Source organism: Taeniopygia guttata, chromosome 6 (assembly GCF_048771995.1).
Source record: "Taeniopygia guttata chromosome 6, bTaeGut7.mat, whole genome shotgun sequence".
Classification (NCBI taxonomy): Eukaryota; Metazoa; Chordata; class Aves; order Passeriformes; family Estrildidae; genus Taeniopygia; species Taeniopygia guttata.
This window is the reverse complement of record NC_133031.1, coordinates 13,618,325-13,637,071: the sequence shown is the minus strand read 5'-3', so window position 1 is coordinate 13,637,071 and position 18,747 is coordinate 13,618,325. Positions and strand designations below refer to the sequence as shown.

The following is an 18,747-nucleotide window of genomic DNA, read 5'->3' as shown; positions in this document are numbered from 1 at the left end:
CATACACTTCTCATTTGGAAAGGGAAATCCAAATATTTTGTGAGAATGTGGTGATTTCAATGACATTTTCAAAGGCAGAGAGCGGAAATGCATTATTTCAATACTCTAATTTATTCTGGTAAGAGGAAAACATTTCATGCTGACTCATTCCAATTTCTTTGGATTCCAATGTTATGGTATACTAAGTGTTGCAATATTGATATTACTGTTGAATATTTTGATGACAAGCATGGTTTTTTAAATATGCATGAGAAATCTTCAATGTGCCAACTGTTTTCTATTCACACTTTGAATGAAAACAAATCCTGAAGTAGAAATCTTACCATCAAACTAAGATGTACAGAACTAGATTAGACATACACCACTTGGCAGCCAGACTCAAAGGAGCTCCACTGACTTCAGAGGAGCAGCTTTATCTTCAAGCATTGTTCCAGGAGGGCAGAAGTCTGTCACAAGCAGAATGGTTAAAGACCATTTAAAAGGGGCAGCTCTTCCCCTGCTTGACTGATATTCATAAATGCTCTGATTTCTGCCGAAGGAGGACAGCTGAAGTTACATTTTCACTGTGAATGTCTCATGGCTTTGCTGTACTCTTAGATAATTTAGGATTTGACTCTGTCTTGCAGGAATGGGTCCTTACATATCTCATAAACTATTACCATTTTTCCTATGAGCCTGCATCTTGCCCTGAGTCAAAGTCTTCATCACTGATTTTTGGCAGCCAAACAATTAAAGTGGACACCAATTTAAAATGTACCAAGAAAAAAAAAAAAAACAACAACAACAACAAAAAACCACAAAAAAAAAAAAAAACCAGAAACATAAAATTGAGGGAGAGAGACAGGGAGCAAAGACCCCCTGATTCTAATCTTGAAACAAATTGTATGTAAATGGCCCTCAGAGAAGGCATTGGGCTGCATGAGTTTCCCTGTTGAGCATTTTGTACAACTTGGGTCTTAACTTCATGTCACAAAAGCAGAATAAAACCACTGAAATGGAGAGAAGTTTGATTCTACTCCCATCAATGCCCAGTGGGATTCATTGTTCATCTTCCTTGAAAAGAAAGCAACAGCTTTCTTGCTACATATGTTTTAAAATACTTGAAATTTAAGGACTGTTGGGCCAGATTGCCAGGTTTTTCCACATACATTTTCCCCAGAGAAATTGCTACCTTCTTCAGTAGTCTCAACACCAAAAAGGACTGAGAAGCACAGGGTTTTCAAATTAAAACATGAAAAATAATCTCACTACAGATGTCTAAATATTTCATGAATTACATGAATTCAGCTCTGGCAAGATGTGTCTTCCACATTGCTATAAAACAGCAAAAAGATTGTTCATATATTTTAAGAGATCAGTCACTTCTCTCTACCCTTTCCTCTAGTTCAATTTAAAACAAGAGAGGATGGATGTTTCATATTCAGTCTAAGGGATTGTCTTTATCACTTTTTTACTTTTTCCCATCTCCATCATTTGTGACAGAGATGGATAGTTGCTCTGCTTTGTCTCTTCCCTGCTCTGTAGGGCCAGACAAAGTCTCCCTTTAGTCCCCAAGGACTGATTTTAAAATACCACACAAAGAAGCAACACTGAAAGAGGATGGGCTGCATTAGCAAGGGTTGCCCATAACTGGGATTTCTCAGCTGTGGAAATAATTAAGCAGTACAGGTGGCATGAGAATTCATGCTGCTTTCTTCTCTCTAAGATTTCCTTTAGTAAAGGTGCCTTGTGATATCAAGACTTTGATGGGGGTACCTTGTATCCCACTGATCTCGTCTTCAAGTCCTATTAAGTAGAATGTAAGGTTGGAGGAGTCACTGGTAACCTCCACTCTTCCCATCACATGAAATAATGGAGTGTGAATCAAAATAACTTTGCTTCCTTGTTTCCATCCACAAGTTTGATTCAGTATTTAAACAAAACCCATAGTAGCAGCCATACAATGTATGCTATAGGGGCTTCCAAGTTTTGGGAATATTTCAGATTTTTAAAATTGTAGTAAGAAGTCATCTTGAATCCACTCTACAGCTTGGGACTATTTTGATAGGGTATAACTGCTGCATGCCAGTTGCCAAAAGAAAATAAAAAATACAGAAAAGAAGCATTCACAAAAAGAATTTCATCAAAAGTCAGGAAACCATTAATTTAGGTCAAACTTGCTGCATGAGCCACTGTTTAAAACAAAACACTCACAGAAAATGTAGAATCATTAACAGGAAATCAAATGGCTGCTGTTTCAGAGTGTATACTGGAAAAATGTGCATGTATAGAGATTAAATGAAATAAAACCCCACAGCTAAAGAAATTATTACTTAAATGATTACTTTTCTGTTTTCAAATTTTCAAGGGGAAGGGAAATGGAACAAGTGTAATTTTGCTTGGAACAATAGTGCTATTATTCTTCCTTAAAAGAACAAGCACAGCAAACAAACTACTCCTAGGACGCTTCTCTTTTTTGCCATATATTGTGATACAGCAACTAGAAAATAAGTGCCCAGTTTTGGCTCACACCAGGGATGAATTTCTGGGGCTGTGCCTGCCCTGCAAGGGGAAAGCTCCACAGCTGTTTGTACGAGGTTAGTAAGAACAACATACTTAGGTGGTTTAAGTTCCACTGCAATGACAATGACTCAACACAGCCATTTAAAATATGCAGCCACTGTTGCTGACTTGTTGGAACAAGGCGCTTGACAATGCAGTTTCCCTTTCAGGAACAGGTTCAGGTGCAGGTTCTGGTCAAGCATCTGCCACTGTTTTTTGAGTAAATCCTGATGCCTGGATTCGTGAGAGTATCTTCTGTTGCTGGGTGCTTGGGTTGCAAAAAGGGCAGCTTCGCTGCGGACAGGTTTGAAACAGACATATTTTTATATATACAAAATGTTTCTATATGCCAACAGTCCCTGCTAATAACCTGCTGGGTCAGCATTTCTCAGGTGAGGATCTCAGAGCAACCAGTTCATTTCACAACCACCACCTGTGAGGCTCATTGATATGCATATCTTTGTATTTAGTACATCTACTTGTATTTAATAATATTTTTTCATATTTTTCAGACAGGCCAAAAGAATCGCACAGATGTTTAATTTCCAGATAAACTGCTTGCTAACTACAGACATTTTCATGTCCAAGCTATCAATTTGAGATATTGTGAACATGATTTTCAGACAAGAAGAGTGCAAGTTTTCTCACTAAGAAATGTGAATGTCAGTTGTACCATCAAACTGCTTTTGGTAATCTGATTAACCAAAACTGTTTTCACAAATTAGGCACTGACCAGAGAGATGCTTCAGAAAAAAAAAAGTGCTTACACTGGAGCAGTAAAGAGTGAATAGGACTAGCACTAAAACATGTACATTGCCTCCTTCCATTGGTTTTCTAAGTGACTGTGGTCATGTCACTTTTTGAATTGTTTTCACCTTTTGATGATACAGTTTTCCCACCTATAAAATGGAGATGCTGGTACTGACCTTGCTGGTAAAAAGATCTTTGAAATATAATGGAAAAGCAACACTGACATTTAGGCAATACGAAGAGAAAAGCTCTGCGTATGCACCAGGCCTGGCATCACCAGTGCTGCAGCTCACAGCTGGAGTATGAGATATCAAAAGGATATATGTAGAAAATATTAGCAGATATCATAAATGCCTTCAATTCACTAGGTCTTAAAAAAATCCCTCGAGCCCAGGCAAATTAATTTTTCTCCTTGTGAAATGTAAATCTTCCCCACACAGAGGCATGAGGTTTTTCCTGTCTATGCAAATATATTTGGGCAGCACTGGGTCCAGGGGACCTTACTGGATGGCAGGCTTACTCAGCTGGAGTAGTTCTTTTGCTGGAAGCAAGTGTTTACCATACAAGTTACCACTAGACATAAACATCCGAAAGACCTTTGGTCCTGCGTTAGCACAAGTTAAAGCTTTAACCTAACCTGGCAATGCTGCTGTACAACAAAGACAAGCTGAAATAAATTCCCTACAGACACACAGAAAATGTGCTCCAGCTGTATCCTACCTCGTCTGCTTTCCATTCATGCCCTCAAACCCCATATTCCATGGTTTTAGACATCCATCATCCATTATCTGAAGAGCAGATGAATTTACTGAAAAATTAAAGCAAATTAATACAGCAGATCAGCATTTTAGCAATGCTTCTCTTTTTTCACAAATACTGCAATTGTATGAAATCTTCTGCTCATGAAAGAGTCTCACTTAATTACAAAATATTACTGAAAATTGAAAATTTTAAAATGACACCTTACCATCTTTAATCCCCATCAAGCACAACTATAGGAATTTTTATTAACATGTGGGAAAAAAGCCTTGAAGATATGACTGTTGTTAAAAACAAAGCTGAAATTACTCTGTCCTCAACAGCTTTTCTTGTTGGATTGAACCCCACCAATTAAAAGCTGTGTTTAAAATATTTTTATTATATTTGATACATTGTTATCACATAACCTACATTTTTTTCTTTAATTTTAGCTTTAAAAGTGAAAGAGTATCAGGATCAAATGTAGTTTTGGTAATTTTTTCTGTTATGTTAAGTAAGTGCAGAAACATGTATTAATCCACTTCTCAAAAACAGGACTGGGGCATTTGCAGGGAGAAGGGGTTTTTTGAATTAGGTTGCTTTTTGTTTGCTGGTTTTTGGTTTTTTTGTGTTTGTTTGTTTTTTTAAAGCAGAAAACAATTGGCAGATTGGACATTCAAAAATAAGCTTTTAAAAAAATAACAGCATTCCTGACAACTCCTCCAGCTCAGGAAGTATTAAAGAGAGAGCTCATTATTGCCCCAGCTGTGGCTGAGGAGCCAATTTGAAACAGCTGTCCTAAAAGCCCTCCTGAAATTAACAGCTGGGTACACCCCAGGGAACCTTGAAGGAAGGTTTGGAGTACAGCTTTACAAGTGTCTCAAGGCTGTGGTTTGGGATCTTCTGTTACCCCAGGGGCCTGTCCTCAGTCCTCCAGATAAGAAGTGCAGCTTGCATTATGCTGGGCACAGTAATGGGAGGAGATGTGGACAGAGAGCTTTTTGACCCATCTGTATGGGGTAAGATTTAAATAAGTAGCAACGTGTGGGTTTGAGTCTGGTAAATCTTCTCATGGTTTTGCTGTAAATCGTGAGGAAGCTCTCTTTTGTGCCTTGGCTTAAGCTCTCAAGTTTTAGTGGCTTAAAACTCCTGTGCTGATTCTCTGTTGAGGTGTGCACAAGTGAGGGTGGGCAGCTGTGAGGCTGCTGCTGTGCTGTGGAACCAACAGTCACACTCACAATCAAATGGGGGTGATGGCATACAGGTGATTTCTGCATTAAGTGCAATCAGGTTGATGCTTTATAAGTGGTCTAAGTCTTATGAATGTAGACAATTTTCAATGGCTAAAAAACTCAGTACTTGACTTAAGTGATTAAGATCTCAGCCACTGTGATTTGAAAGGGAAGGCTTTGTAGTGTGAAGTGCTTAGTGGTGCTCTGACTTCACAGTACCTTATGTTACCTTGCTGTGCTTCCTGAACAGCCCCTTGTGGTCCTGGCATAAGGATAATGGGATTGTTTTAGGGAGCTGCTCAGGTCTGCTGCAGAAGTGCTTGAAACCAGCTAAACAGCTGGAACATGCACGTCCCGCTTTGCTGGTTTCGTAGGAGATGTACCCTGTGTGTTTCCACAGCTGCATTTCCTTCATATGCTTGAAATCATTAATGTGTACTTGGCTCTCCCACAGCCTAAAGGTCCACGGGGTATGGCAGCAAAGGCTCAGCTGGGGGCACAGCATGGGCTGGTGGGGACAGACAGGCAGCTCCTGCCTGTTGTGCCAGCAAAGTGCTTGCTGGAGGGCCTGGGTGCTCCCCAGAGAGAACCTGCAAGTTTGTATCTGAAGGTTTGAGGGTGAGGAGAATGCCTGAAGTCTTAAGGGAGGGCATAAAAGGGAGAAAACCCCAAACCAAAAGCAATTTGAATTTCCAGTGTATGATGCTAGTGTTCATACTGCACACCGTGCTGGGAGATCGATCCAAAATCAAGCAGTGCCAAGATATTTCCACTGACATGCTCACTGGAGGGTGATAAGGCCTGTGGGAGAGGGAGAAAACTGGTAATATTAGGAAGTGATCACAATAACAGCAAAAAGAGCACAAATTCACTTCTGTCTTTCACTGGTTAAATGAAAAGGATGAGATGTTAGGTGGATAAAGTGGGGGTGTACTTGATCTTTAGTTTTAACCTCTATGTATTTTGGGGTTTTTTCTAGGTTTTATTTTTCAAGACTGATAAAAGACTCTGGAAAAAAGTATGCCTGGGCACGACAGCTGCGTTTGATGGTATAATGTCCTCTATCCACTTATTTATATATAAATATCTGCATTTTATTTAAGAACTATGTTCTCCTGAACTTCCTCCTCCTCCCTTTTCTCACTAGGTTACATGACTGGCACTTTTGCCATGACAAATCCATGAGTGTCTTAAAAATTTACCATGAAAACCCTGGAGCTTTAATTATTGTGCATTTACATAATTAGTGCAAATACATGCAATTACCATGTGTACCTACACAATTACCAGCTACAATGATGTACTAACAATCCTTATTAAACTTCAGTGGGGGAGGGATGCATTGATTGTATGCACAAGCAACATCTGCACTACAGTCTTTCTTTCTCTTGCACTTATTCGAAATAGCCGCGAGTGTCTGAGGAGGGGGGGTTACTACCCTGAAAGCAGTGGCATACAGAAAGTAGGTCAATAAGCTGTCCAAATTAGAGTTCTAGTGAAATGAAAACACAAGACATACTTTCAGCAATGTTTTCAGGATGCTATAGCTTCTGTAATTAGTAAAACACTGACAATTCTTGATTACCTATTGGTTAATTGCAGCTGTATCCTCTATCACATCTGTAGTTCACCTGAACCGAATTTCCAAATTTCTTTAGTATTTGCATTCTTTCTCCAGTTACAAGTGTCAGCATGACTGGAGTCCTCATGACATGCCCCTTGGCTGTTATGTCAAGCTGAATGTCTAGTACTGGGGAAGAAAAGTGTTTCCAAATTACTTAATTATATTATTTATCTTAATTAATCTTTGAATTATGATGAGGGGAATTTCAGCTCATGAATGCTTTTTCTTGCAAAATACATGCTTCCTTTATTATAGAAAGTATTTAACATAAATATCCCAAGCATTAGAAAGCCTGCTAATTCCATGGTTCTCTGGACTCTTCTGTTCTCTAGGAAATTCAGTGGCTCTCTTCTTTTCTTGGCTCACATACAATAAAATACAGCAAATGATGCATTAGGGACCACACCTTTTCCTGTTGTGTTCAGTTTTGTACTTATTCTCCTATTCAGCTGTAAGGAATTTGTTGCCTGTGGTACTTCAGCGAGAGAGCCTTATTACGAAATTCTTCACTGCTCCTTCTGCCCTAAGTAGTCCCCCAGAATAGGAAAGAAAATAATCTGCTGCTTTTTTTGTTTTGTTTCCTTCGTTTCATGGACAACAGATCAAGCCTTCATGGCCTTTTGTGCCACTTGCATATACATATGCCTCTGGAGAGTACAGCCTCACGGAAGAGAGTGGGGTTTGTTTTGGTTTGGTTTTTCATCTCTTCTTAGACAGTAGAAAACCATACTCTTTGTTAGGGCAGTGAAAAATGGAAAGGCTAATTGTTGCTGCTAAATGCAAACAAGTAACACTTTGGGCTCTCAAGCATGTTTTATAACCAAATATGCCAGTTAGTGAATAAAATCCCATGCTCCAGAACATTTATGTATGTAAATAACTTTTGGTTATTTATTAATATTTTATGTATTTTTTTTTTCTTTTTTGGAAATTGTATTAACGATCCCTTGTGGTACTAAATGCAGTTGGTTAGGGAAAAAATAGATTATGCTGCTTACTAAGTTAGAGGACCCATTGAGAATCCAGTCCTAAGTGTGTTTAAGGCTACATTTTATTTAGCATGACTAGCTGTGTTACAAAGCATTATAGTGCCTTGGCAAGCTGTGTCTGATAGGAAGCAGCTCTCACTGTCTTGAGAGAAACATCTTATTTTACTCTTGTTTGCTCTCCTTTCACATTGGTCAGCCTAGCCAGTTTAGACTAAAATCTCTCACAGATGCTCAGACCAGAGCTGAACCCAAGTTTTCTGCTTGGTGCTGCTTTTGTCATCTGTCTCCCCTGATTGTAACACACAAAAACTGAAAGCAAGGGGAAAAACAGAAGTCCAACTTTGACTGCGACTTTCATGTTTTACACATGGTTTAATTTGTTGTTCTTTAAATCTCATTAACTTTCTTCATTAAAATTTATTGAGGCTGAAAGAAGACCAGCTTCCTGACAAAATCTGGCAGTAGGTAGTCAGATGATAGAAAGATGGAGTAGTATTTCCTCTGTCATCTATGAAATGGAAATCCATACCACGGACATCTCAGTTTACCTTGAGAGCACTTCACTTGGTGTGTTGCTATAGGCATGTCTGGGGTTACATAAGGTTATCTGATTGCTTTGGATGGAGCAGATTAAAAATAAAGTCCTGATGGTTGTGGTCATTGAAAATCCTTAGGTATTTTTGGGTTTTTGTTATGATGTTGCACATTTCATGCTGGCCATCCTCCAGTTTGCTAATTATATTCTTTTTGAATACATTCCCCTAAGTTTCAACTTGGATAAGGTTTTGTTTTCTTTTTCACTTTTCCTCATGAAACTGTAATAGTGTAGTTTGAAAAGCATTTAATAACAACAGAAGTGACTACAGTCCCTACTTACCAATCTCAGTTGGGATGCCTAGAAATTATTTGCTTTAACGACAATGTTGGACGAGTCAAGTGACTTCAGCCCATAACAAATTTTGATTTGAGATTTCTCAAAGCAGATACATGCTTGGTTCTTGAATTTGGACTTGGATTTGGTTTTAACAGGGCAGAGTCTTTATCTTCTTAAGAAGGTTACCTTGTATCCTCAGGGGTACCTAATGTTTATATCCCCATAAAAGCATCCTTTTGGCACTATATAAACAGCGTGTTTACAATGCTCCATTTCCTCAGCTCACATACGTCAAGTTCATTTTCAGTATGTTATACATGGCATACCTTCTCTTCCTATCCTTTCCTTCCCTTGTGTTTTGTTTTTAAGATGTAATTTTGCCTTTTGGAGGCATACATCCTGGTGTTCAGTGTTATCTTCCTATGTAATTTTTAATGGCTTTATTCTCTTTGTCAAACTGATCAAACCTCCCTGTATAATCCAGCATGGTGTGTGTGAGAGCTGAGGACAACACTATAAACTGTAGCACCAATCCTTCTTAGAGTATACTCCATGAGTATGAGGCATGGGTGCAAAGTCACTCAGCAGAGTTACTTGGGGCTTGTCTTTGCAAGATGAGAGGCTTGTTGAGCGTCTGTGGCACCCCATAGAGCTCCTAGTGAGTTTTGGGCTTAGAGTAGAGAGAACAGTTTGCAGAAGACTGGTGTGAGTAGCAATCTGGTTTAGAAAGAATGACTGTAAAAAGGATGTGTCAGTGTAAAATCCCATAAAAGGCAAGATGTGTATCCTTAAAAAATGTCTCATTGATGCTCCTTGTCTTACCCGTCATGTCAAAGCTTCTTTGGAGGAATCCAGTCCCTCATGAGAGTCATAAATGACTATGTGACTTAGGCAGCATAGGTTGAGAAGGACCTAGGCATGAAATTTAAGACAATATACACATTTTCAGGCCTCAAAAGGAAAAGTGAAGAGAAAAAAGTCCAACCTCCAGCTACTTCCCTCTTCATGTCTTGTAATTGTTTCCAACTTGTTTTTCTCAGTAAAGTTGTTTGCTTTTTCCACTAGGACTCCCGTTGCATAATTGCAAATTTCCTTAATGTCTTTGCATAGTAATTTCATCTCTAATTTATGAATCCAAATAAACCCTGTTTTCTTTCCCATACCATTAACGAAAAGAGAAAAATGGACATAGTATCAGTTTCTTATGTGTGTGGAGTAATGTGTACAGCCTGACTGCAGCCTCACTGAAAGTTAATCTCACTTTCACATAGGTGTAATTTTACTGCATCCAGTAGTATTCCTGGCATCCTTTGCTGTTGCTAAAAGACTTGCTAAACTTCAACACAACTATTGATCAGAGTAAGCATTTGCTTAAGCTAAACCCATGGTTATGACAGAGAAGCAGATCAGAGACTTGTGCTGATGGATGAATAGGTCCATGAGGACTCAGAATTCTTATAAAGGTGTGGGGAGCATCAGCTGGTGTGGTGCCAGGGGTGCGAGTGTAGCCAACACCCACCAGAAAAGCAATGCTGATGTCAGCCCATTTTGAAATCAGCACTGATCCCAGGCAGTTTTTGGTGTATATTGTACACCTGCAGTCCCTGTTGGGCTGGCTTGAGTGAGCTCTTAACCTGGGGAGCCCAGTTACTAGTGGCTGTAGCACCCAATAGCTCTGTGTGGACTTGGGATCTAAGCATGCACTCCCCACTTCTGGCCTCTGTGGTCTGTGCTAAATCCTGTGCTGCAAAAAGAGCGGCATCAATAGCAGTTACCTGATAAAATTTGTATACACAAGTAACCTGGGTATGTCTAGACACAATGTCTACATGCCATCTCAATCAATTCCATTTTCATTATGGTACAGGATGAATTATGACAGCAGCAAAACCTAATTTGAACTGCAGCTGAAGAGGGCTAGGGGGAGGTGATATTCTGGTTTACCATACAATCCTCTGGAGAAAAGAGTTCAGATCTGTCTTAGGTTATATAACAGAAATGAGGTTAGCAGATTTGGTCTAATCCCTCATGGACAGGCCCACCACAGAGCATGGAATAATGTGGATAACTGTCTGTCTGCATGCTTGCTGACGGCTTTGCTACTGCCGCAGCAGAACGCTGTTAAGCCAGGATCCCAGATCAGGCACTGAGGTTTGTGCAGCCTCTGTATCAAAAGCTCTCCCAAGATCTCTTGGTGTCAGAATTGTCGAGAACACGAAGAGCAGCCTGGTCTTTTAGAACAAACAAAAAGGACCCAATCCTTTGTCATTTTGTGAATACTGTTTTTGCTTTGCTCTGACATTGCAACTGAGTTGGATAATTAGGCTGATTGGCCTAATTGAGGACTCTGTTTAGAGGGGTGTTCTTGGGGCAACATTGAATACCCTAAGCTGACCCTACCATACATGTAACCTCCGAACTCTTTTTTTCAGTCCAACTGACCAGTCCATCCTTTATGCCACAGCAGGCAATTGGCAGTGAGTTGGAGCAGCTATAAAAGTTCTTTGTAGTGGATTAGCCTGGTCCCTGCCTGAAAAAAAGCACACCAACATGCATTCGTGGCACCTTTCTCAATTTACAAATTGTATCGGCACAGGTCAGAGAAAACGAAGGTTGTCCTAAACCTCACAGAATTAATTTAATTTACAAACAAACTGATAAATACAGTAGATAAACTGACTGCTGCAACCACTTTTAGGGGAAAAATTCACTGGTGACTAACACATCCTATGGAGGAAACAGGAAATGTCTCCTGCCACTGTAGAAGTGAAGAGCTCTGTGTGGGCAGGCGTAGCAGTCGGGATCTGGCTGTGACACCACTTAACACGTGCTGTCACTGCAATGCTGGCTGAGCTCCAATGACTGCAAGTGGCAAAGGCTGCTAGGTTTGCACATCCCCTGTGGACAGGTAGCACTTCCAACCCCTTTGGTGCCTCTGAACAGTGTGTGGCAAAGCCCAATTTAGTAGAGGCAGGTTCAGAGGGCATAGTGGCACCTGCTAAATCACTACAATGATTTCCTGCAAGACCTTTCTTTTCCTAGCCATGCACTGTATTGATCAGGCGACTTGGTTACCGAAAGAAGGCAGGGTGATGCAGCTGGTAAATCCTGCAGGATATGCTCATGTGGAACATACTCTGCAGGAAAACTACAAAACACTTGAAAATGTAAATGTGCGTTTACCAAATTGTTTTCAGCCTGGATGGTACCAGTAGAAGTTGTACTTAAGTGGACAGGCCTTGTTACCTTGTCATGGTGCTGCTTCACAAAGATTTTCTAATCTTCTATTTCCGTAAAATGGTTTCAAGCAATAAAACATCAAAACCTACTGCTTTGACTTTGCCCATGCCCAAGACAGAAGTTTTGACACCTTAAATTTGATACCTTAAAAAGGTATTAATTACAAATGAATTCTTAAGTTATGATGCCCTGATGTGTGTGATTATCAGATTACTGTATTGCTAAACTTCAACACAACTATTGATCAGAGTAAGCATTTGCTTAAGCTAAACCCATGGTTATGACAGAGAAGCAGATCAGAGACTTGTGCTGATGGATGAATAGTGCCCTTTTTGGTTCCCTAAAAGGCTGGGCTTTTTCTGCGCCTGTTTCAATGAGACATCTAATGCTGTGCAGGAGTGAAATGGGCTGCACTGACTGGACAGTATCCACTGTTGAAGCAGTGAAGTAGAGGTTACAATCACGGGGCTGGCGTGGCTGGGAGAGGAGGGCAGCGCACCGTGCAAGGGAGAAGCGCGGGGTCACTGCGGGAGCAGAGGCCGAACCGGCTGGAAGCGCTCAGGTCCCGGTCCCCGCGGAGCCGGACCTTGGGCGGAAGCACTGCCCCGGCGGCTCACGGGCTCGTACGTGCGGCAGGGCAGCGGGCCCTCAGGCCTCGCAGGGCCGGCGGGGCCCGAGCGCTCCCGCCCCGGCGGCCGCCGCGCCTCGGGGCAGCTGCAGGCAGCGACTGGGGCGGCGGAGGCCGCGCGGGGCACGGCGCGGGAGGGAGCCGTGAGACGGAGAACCTCCTCCGCTCCCGGTCCGGCCAGAGGGACCCGCCGGGGGCTGCGGGGCGGGGGGCCGACTACAGACACCCCCTTCCTTCTACCCCGCGGCCGGCGGCGGGGCCCCGGCGGAGCCCCGTGCGCCTTTAAGGGGCGGCGGACGGGCGGGCTGGCAGCGGCATTGTTCCCTGACGTCACCGCAGCCTGTGCGGCGGCGGCGGCGGCGGCTGCTCTCAAACTTGCCTTTGTTATTCGGCGCTCCCCGGCTGACACCGCGGCCGCTCGCAAAACGCGGAGCCGGAGCGCGCCGGAGCGGCGGGACGCGCCGCCCGCCGCCAGCTGGCCATCCCCGCCGGCACTGCCCGCCCGGGGCTCCCCCCGCGGCGCGGCCGGGCCTGCCCGCCGCTGGCTGCGCACTGAGAGCGGCCGCGGGCGCGGAGTCCGCAGGGCCCCCCCGCGCCCCGGGGCGGTCGGGGAGCGGCCGGAGGCACAGGGAGAGGGGCAGGCAGAGCAGTCTCTTTTCTGGGGAAGCCACGAAGGCGTAAACGAGCGGGGCGGGGGCCGCGCCGGGGGCGCTGCCCTCGGGGGCGGGCGGCGTAGCCCCGCGCAAATCAGCGCGTCCAGCGGTGGCGGACGGGGGCAGCCCCGCGGGGGGACCGGCGCGGACAGCCGTGGTAGCGCTCCGTTCCGCCTGCACGCAGCTGAGAAAAATAAGAAAAAATTAGACAATCTTCCCCCTTCCCCGAGCGATCCGACATCCCTTTACAGTCCCGATCGTTCTCCTCCTCCAACAACAAGACGAATGTGGCCAGTGAGAAGCTACACAGTGCTGTTTAAATTGCTTATCTTAATTGCATAATCTAACAAGCCCCGTTGGAGCAGGGATGAATATATTAGGCTTATTAACAACTCATCATAAAATATTGATTGTCCTGGAAGTGTTTTATCAAGGGGAAGAGAAGTCGAGGGAGATGTTTTTTAGCAGATTGGGGCTCGTCAGACAAGGACGATTTCTTCTTATTTTCTCCCTGGAAATCGGGCTGGATTTCCTAAGGAGCACAGGGGAAGAAAAACAGCACAAAAACACGCCCTATTGTTAGCGCCGGGGGCCGCGCTCCGGGCGGCGGGGGGGCCCCGGCCCCTGACCGCCCCCCCCGCGGCGGGGCCGCCTCCCGGGCCCGCCCCGCCGCCCGCCCGGCTTCCCCGGCTGAGCGGGGACCCCCGGGAGAACCCCGCTCCTACCTGGGTGGCGGGAGCTCCGGGCTCTGAAAATAACAGCGGCCCCGAGGGTGGGGGTGGTGGCAACAAATGGAGGGGGGTGGGGGGCTAGAGTGCAATAACGGAGCAGCAGGATGTCTCGGCGTTCCCGTGTAATCCCCCTGCCCGCCCGGTAGTTCCTTCCATGCCCGTAAAAATTCTCTCGTGAAGACGACAGAGACGGAGACACCTCATGCTTGGCAGTGTGTTGGGTCCAGGGTGGTTTTCCCCTATTTAATAATACAAAAACACCGAAGGGAGTATACATATTCTCCAGCTTTCAGTTTCCAGAGTGGAAGGGTTTCCGAGTGCTTGGTTTTCAGGAGGACTCCCCGCCTTAAAAGACACTGTAAGACAATATTTGTATTTTAACTCGCATCTAAGATTTTTAACTTGGTGTGATTTGGGGGGGCTGTGTGTGTGTGTGTGTGTGTTGCGGGGGGAGAGGGGAAGGGAGAGGGCGAAGGGAAGAACATCCCTGTAGGAGGCAGCTCCCTTTCAGATAGGAATCTGGGACAGATTTTGCCAGCAGCCACAAAGCATGGCCCTTTGGTAATAGAATAGCCAATGTAATTTGACACTTCAACTTGCTGTGCTCTCTGCTAGTTGATTCACTTACTCACCCACTAACATTGAGCTCCTTTTCACTGTCTGTGGGCAAGGGGAAAAAAAAGGGGGGGGGGGAAGGAAGAAAAAAGAAAGCAGGGGGAGAAGGAAGAAAGGAGGGGAATAAACAAAATTATATATTTAAAAATACCCGAGTAGAGCTGCAAATCAGTTGGGAAAGAGGATTTTGCCTGCCTTCTTCCTTATTATTTTGCTGCTGCAAGGCTGCTTTGCAATCCGTAGGTAAGTTTCGCGTCTATTTGCGCTCCCTGCTCGCACCTCCCCGTTCGCGGCCGGGCAGGGGTTGCGTCTCGGCGGAGCAGAAACAATGGAGCGGCCACGCTGGGGAAATAGGTGTACAGGGAGAAAAAAAAAAAAAAGAAAAAAAAGGAAAACAACAACATATTTATTCTACAAGGGGAGAAAATGTGTGGAGACTTCTTAAAGGGGCAGACTGTCCCCGCCGAGGGCGCGGGGCGAGGGCGAGCGAGCAGCCGCGGAGCCGGGCCCGGCGGCAGGGAAGCGGCTCTGCCCGGGCAGTGCCCTTCCCGGGCCGGCCGCGGGGTCGCGGAGGGACCCGGCCCGGGGCGAACTTGGAGCAGCCGCGGCGGGAGGCGGGCGGGCGTCGGAGCCGCCGCAAGCACAAAGGGGACTGCGGGGACCGGGGCGGCGGCTGTCCCCGGCCGGGGCGAGCGCCGTCGGGGCGGGCAGGAGCCCCGCAGCGGGGCCGGGGCTGCGGCTCGGGCTGTGCGTGCCCGGCCGCCCGTGCGGGGCTCGGGAGACGCGTGGGGAAGCTTGCGCCTGTTCTTGGGGCTGCGGGAAGCTTGCCTGGGTCTAAATTCCTTGCGTCTGGGTTTTGAGAGCCAGTTGGGACCTGGGCCTCTCTCGCCAGGCAGGAGGAAGGAGCAGCCCCCTTCCCTCCCTCTTCCCCTCCCTCCCCCCGTGCATCTGTCCAGGAAGCCGCCGGGCGGAGGGGAGGGGGCGCGGGGGCAGAGGGCCGGGGGTGCCCGACCCGGCCGGAGCTCGCCCGCCTTTGTGCGAGGGGAGCGGGGGAAGCGCTTGCAGGGGCGGCCGGCGGAGCTGCTCGCGGGGAGAGGGAGAATGGCAGCCAGTTAAAAGACACTTCAGGAATGTAAACATAAAAATAGGAGCCATCCAGCCACGCTCTTGTTCCCCCCCCCACCCCCCCGCCGGGCTCGGGATAGCATTCTGGGCTGGCGCGGTAGCGGCGAAGGAGTACGGCAGTCTGAGACAGGGGGAGGAAGTTGTTACTATAATCGGGGTTTTAGACTGTAAACTTTGTTTTGCACGTGCAAAGTTTAATTTCGGTGCCGCCTCGGAGGCTGCGATGAGAGACGCGGGGCGGCGCCTCGGGGGTGCCCCTTCGAGTGCAGCCCCCGGCACCGTCTGTGCCAAAGGTGGAACCTGCCCCGGTGGCAGCGGGACCCCCGCACCGCCGCTTTTGTCTGGGGTTGCCGGGGTCCCGCTCACCAGCCCGGCAGCTGCTTAAGTTGGTGCAAATTGTGGCTGTATCGTCAGTTTATCGAGACCGAAGCAAACTCAAGGCATAGCTCTGCTCTGTCGTCCGATTGTGCGCCGTGTGTATTTTTGTGCTTCAGTTAATAATCTGCAAACGGCTTAATGGCTCTGTAGTGCCAGAGGAATTGGTTTTCTCCATTTACTTCAGCAGGCCTGAGTGAAGCTGGTGTTCTGACTGCTTTTTTCAATGCATTGACACGAGAGAAGAGGATTTAACTTGGCAGCCTGAACAAATGCTCTATCAAAGGTTTCCTAAGAGACAGTAGGAGAGCTGGGGTGATGAATGACCTGGGGTAGTTTTAGGGTGCTACCTATGCAAGCTTTCTTTTAAATATGAAATGGCCATTTAGGGCTCTGAATAAAACTGTGCGCATCAGAAAGGCGACAGGCTTATAAAATTTAAAAGGGCAAAAGCCCATTAATGCTGTGGCAAAGCTTTGGCTCCCAGCTCTGGTTGAGTAGTTCCAACTGCCGTGAAGTGCCAAAGCTTTTAAGGAATATTTAGCAACAGCTTCTCTCTAGCTGTGGAACGGACCTTGGCCATGCACACTGGAAGTTTAATGGTGCAAGCTTTTCTCCTCCCCACGCAAGGGAGGAAAGGCGAGGGCAGCAGGTGGGAGGGTACTGGGGATAACGTAGGGGTGAAGCAAAATCTGGAGGGGAATTAAAGAAAAAGGCTGTATGCTGGCATGTATGGCTAAAATGACTTACCGGTGGGAGCCTGCTCAGGTTGTGATACTGGGGCAGTAACATGGCACAGTGGGTAACTCAAAAATGTTACTAGCACCAGCAGAAAAGTTTCACAAAGGAATGTAACAAAGCTAAACACCTTTGGGAAACAAATTCCTCTGACGAACATAGTTGGTTGTGGATTCAGAGCTCCACTTCCTTCTCTTGACTGGGTAAAATGTACTATGGCATCAATCTTCTCTTGGCGGGGCCTGGTGCAGGTTTGTGAATGCCAGAAGACTTGCTCTGACCTTTCTCTGTTCCAAGCTGAGGATGTTGAAACACCAGCCATCAAACAAAAGAGACATTGAAAGCAAGAGCTGCAATGGAGCACGTGTGACTTTGAGGCTAGCTGAGTGCATTTGGTGGCCGTTTTCCTCAGAGTTCGGGGTGGGGAAGAGGAGAAGGAAAAGGTCGCTAATTTTTACAGTGAGGCTATGGAAAACCTGACTTTAAATCCCCTAAATATTGCATAGTCAAGTATTTTTTAAATCTTTTTAAGTGTGGTTTCCAAGTGCCTTGATTTCTGCTGTTTTTACATATGTATCTATAATTGCTACATTACAAGAGAAGGATTATTTTTCCCTATGGGTGCGAGGAGGACCAGGAATTTTGCATAATCCACTGCATTAAATAAAGAAAGAGGCTTTAAAAATCAATGTCTTTAGGATTATATTTTAAAACAATGAAGAATTTCCTGGGATTGAATTGACAGATTGTGTGTTTTATCTACACATGATAACACTACCTTGAAAAGTGGCTGATTTCAAGATTATTCTGTAAATTGTAATTTAAATTTACTTTGGGCTTTCTGAATTTAAGAAGAACACCTTTGGGACCCATTGATATAGGTATCTAACCTGCCAATTACATTCATGTCAGCATGGACAGATGCTTTTATTGTTTGCATTGTTTACAGTTTACAATACTTTAAATAAACGTTGATCATGATTAGAAACAATAATTGAGTCTGTGGCAAAGGATCAATGAAAACTTTGTTTCAGGAAAGAAGTGAGTTGCTGTGTATATGTACAGAGAATGTTTTGTGCTCTCTAGGATGAAATATATCTGCGATCTTAGTATGGCGTACAATTCTGTTTTTAGATTATTTTAAGAAACCTACAAAAGATAATGGATCAGTTTTTACAACATCTGAATGATTTCTCCTGTACAAGGAGTGGAAAGGCAAGGCTCTCTGTAGCACAGTTCCATTCATAACTTTTCTTGGGAGTTGTTTGCCCTTTGCCCCAAATCTCTTCCACTTTTATGGGCTCCAAAGGTTTTCTGTTGGCGGGGGGGGGGAGAAGCCACAGCAGAACCAAACCAGCGCCCCAAACCCGCATGGGTGGCAGTTACATCACTGATACTATAGTTGGAGACAATGTTGGCAGGTTTTTAGCAACTTGATGTTTGTACTAGCAGCCTGGAAAGCCTAGTTTCTCTCCTGAAAAGGAAGAAAAATAGATCTGGGAAAGGAAGAAGATTTGGAATTCCTTTTGCCTTCCCCAATGTTGTTGATAGGTTTCAGAGCAACAGGGATCCAGGCTTTTGCCAGTCACACAGGAGATAATGTGACTATGAGAAATGGAGGTAGTGGCTGGCCAGGAACTCGTGGTGCCTGCTGTGCTGCTCTAACAACGTGGGTGATCAAATGCTGCAGGAGGCGTGAGCTTGGGTTGTTACAGCTTTACCTGGGAAGCCTGTTTCTCATAAATAAGTAGGACTGCAGTTAATGCCTGTGGTAGCAAATTTGACCACTATGCAATTGGCTAATTTGTTCGCTCCTAGTTAGACCAATTTTTTTGAAATTCTATCCTGTATTACAGCAAAGCAGCGAGAATATTGCCGAAGAGTTTATGTTGGT

The 18,747-nt window shown here is 45.0% G+C and overlaps 1 protein-coding gene across 8 annotated transcripts in view; it reads left to right on the top strand.

The window, feature by feature from the left end:
- The first annotated feature begins 13,164 nt into the window (after positions 1–13,164).
- ZMIZ1 (zinc finger MIZ-type containing 1) overlaps positions 13,165–18,747 on the top strand; it is a 334,738-nt gene continuing 329,155 nt past the window's right edge. For 3 of the 8 annotated variants that reach the window (XM_072931004.1, XM_041717211.2, XM_041717210.2), the window contains exon 1: positions 13,167–14,858. The gene's annotated coding sequence lies outside the window, so the exon portion shown is untranslated. Of the gene's footprint in view, positions 14,859–18,747 lie in introns of all 8 variants that reach the window. The other 5 variants (XM_072931008.1, XM_072931003.1, XM_072931005.1 and 2 more) reach the window with 5 other exon arrangements.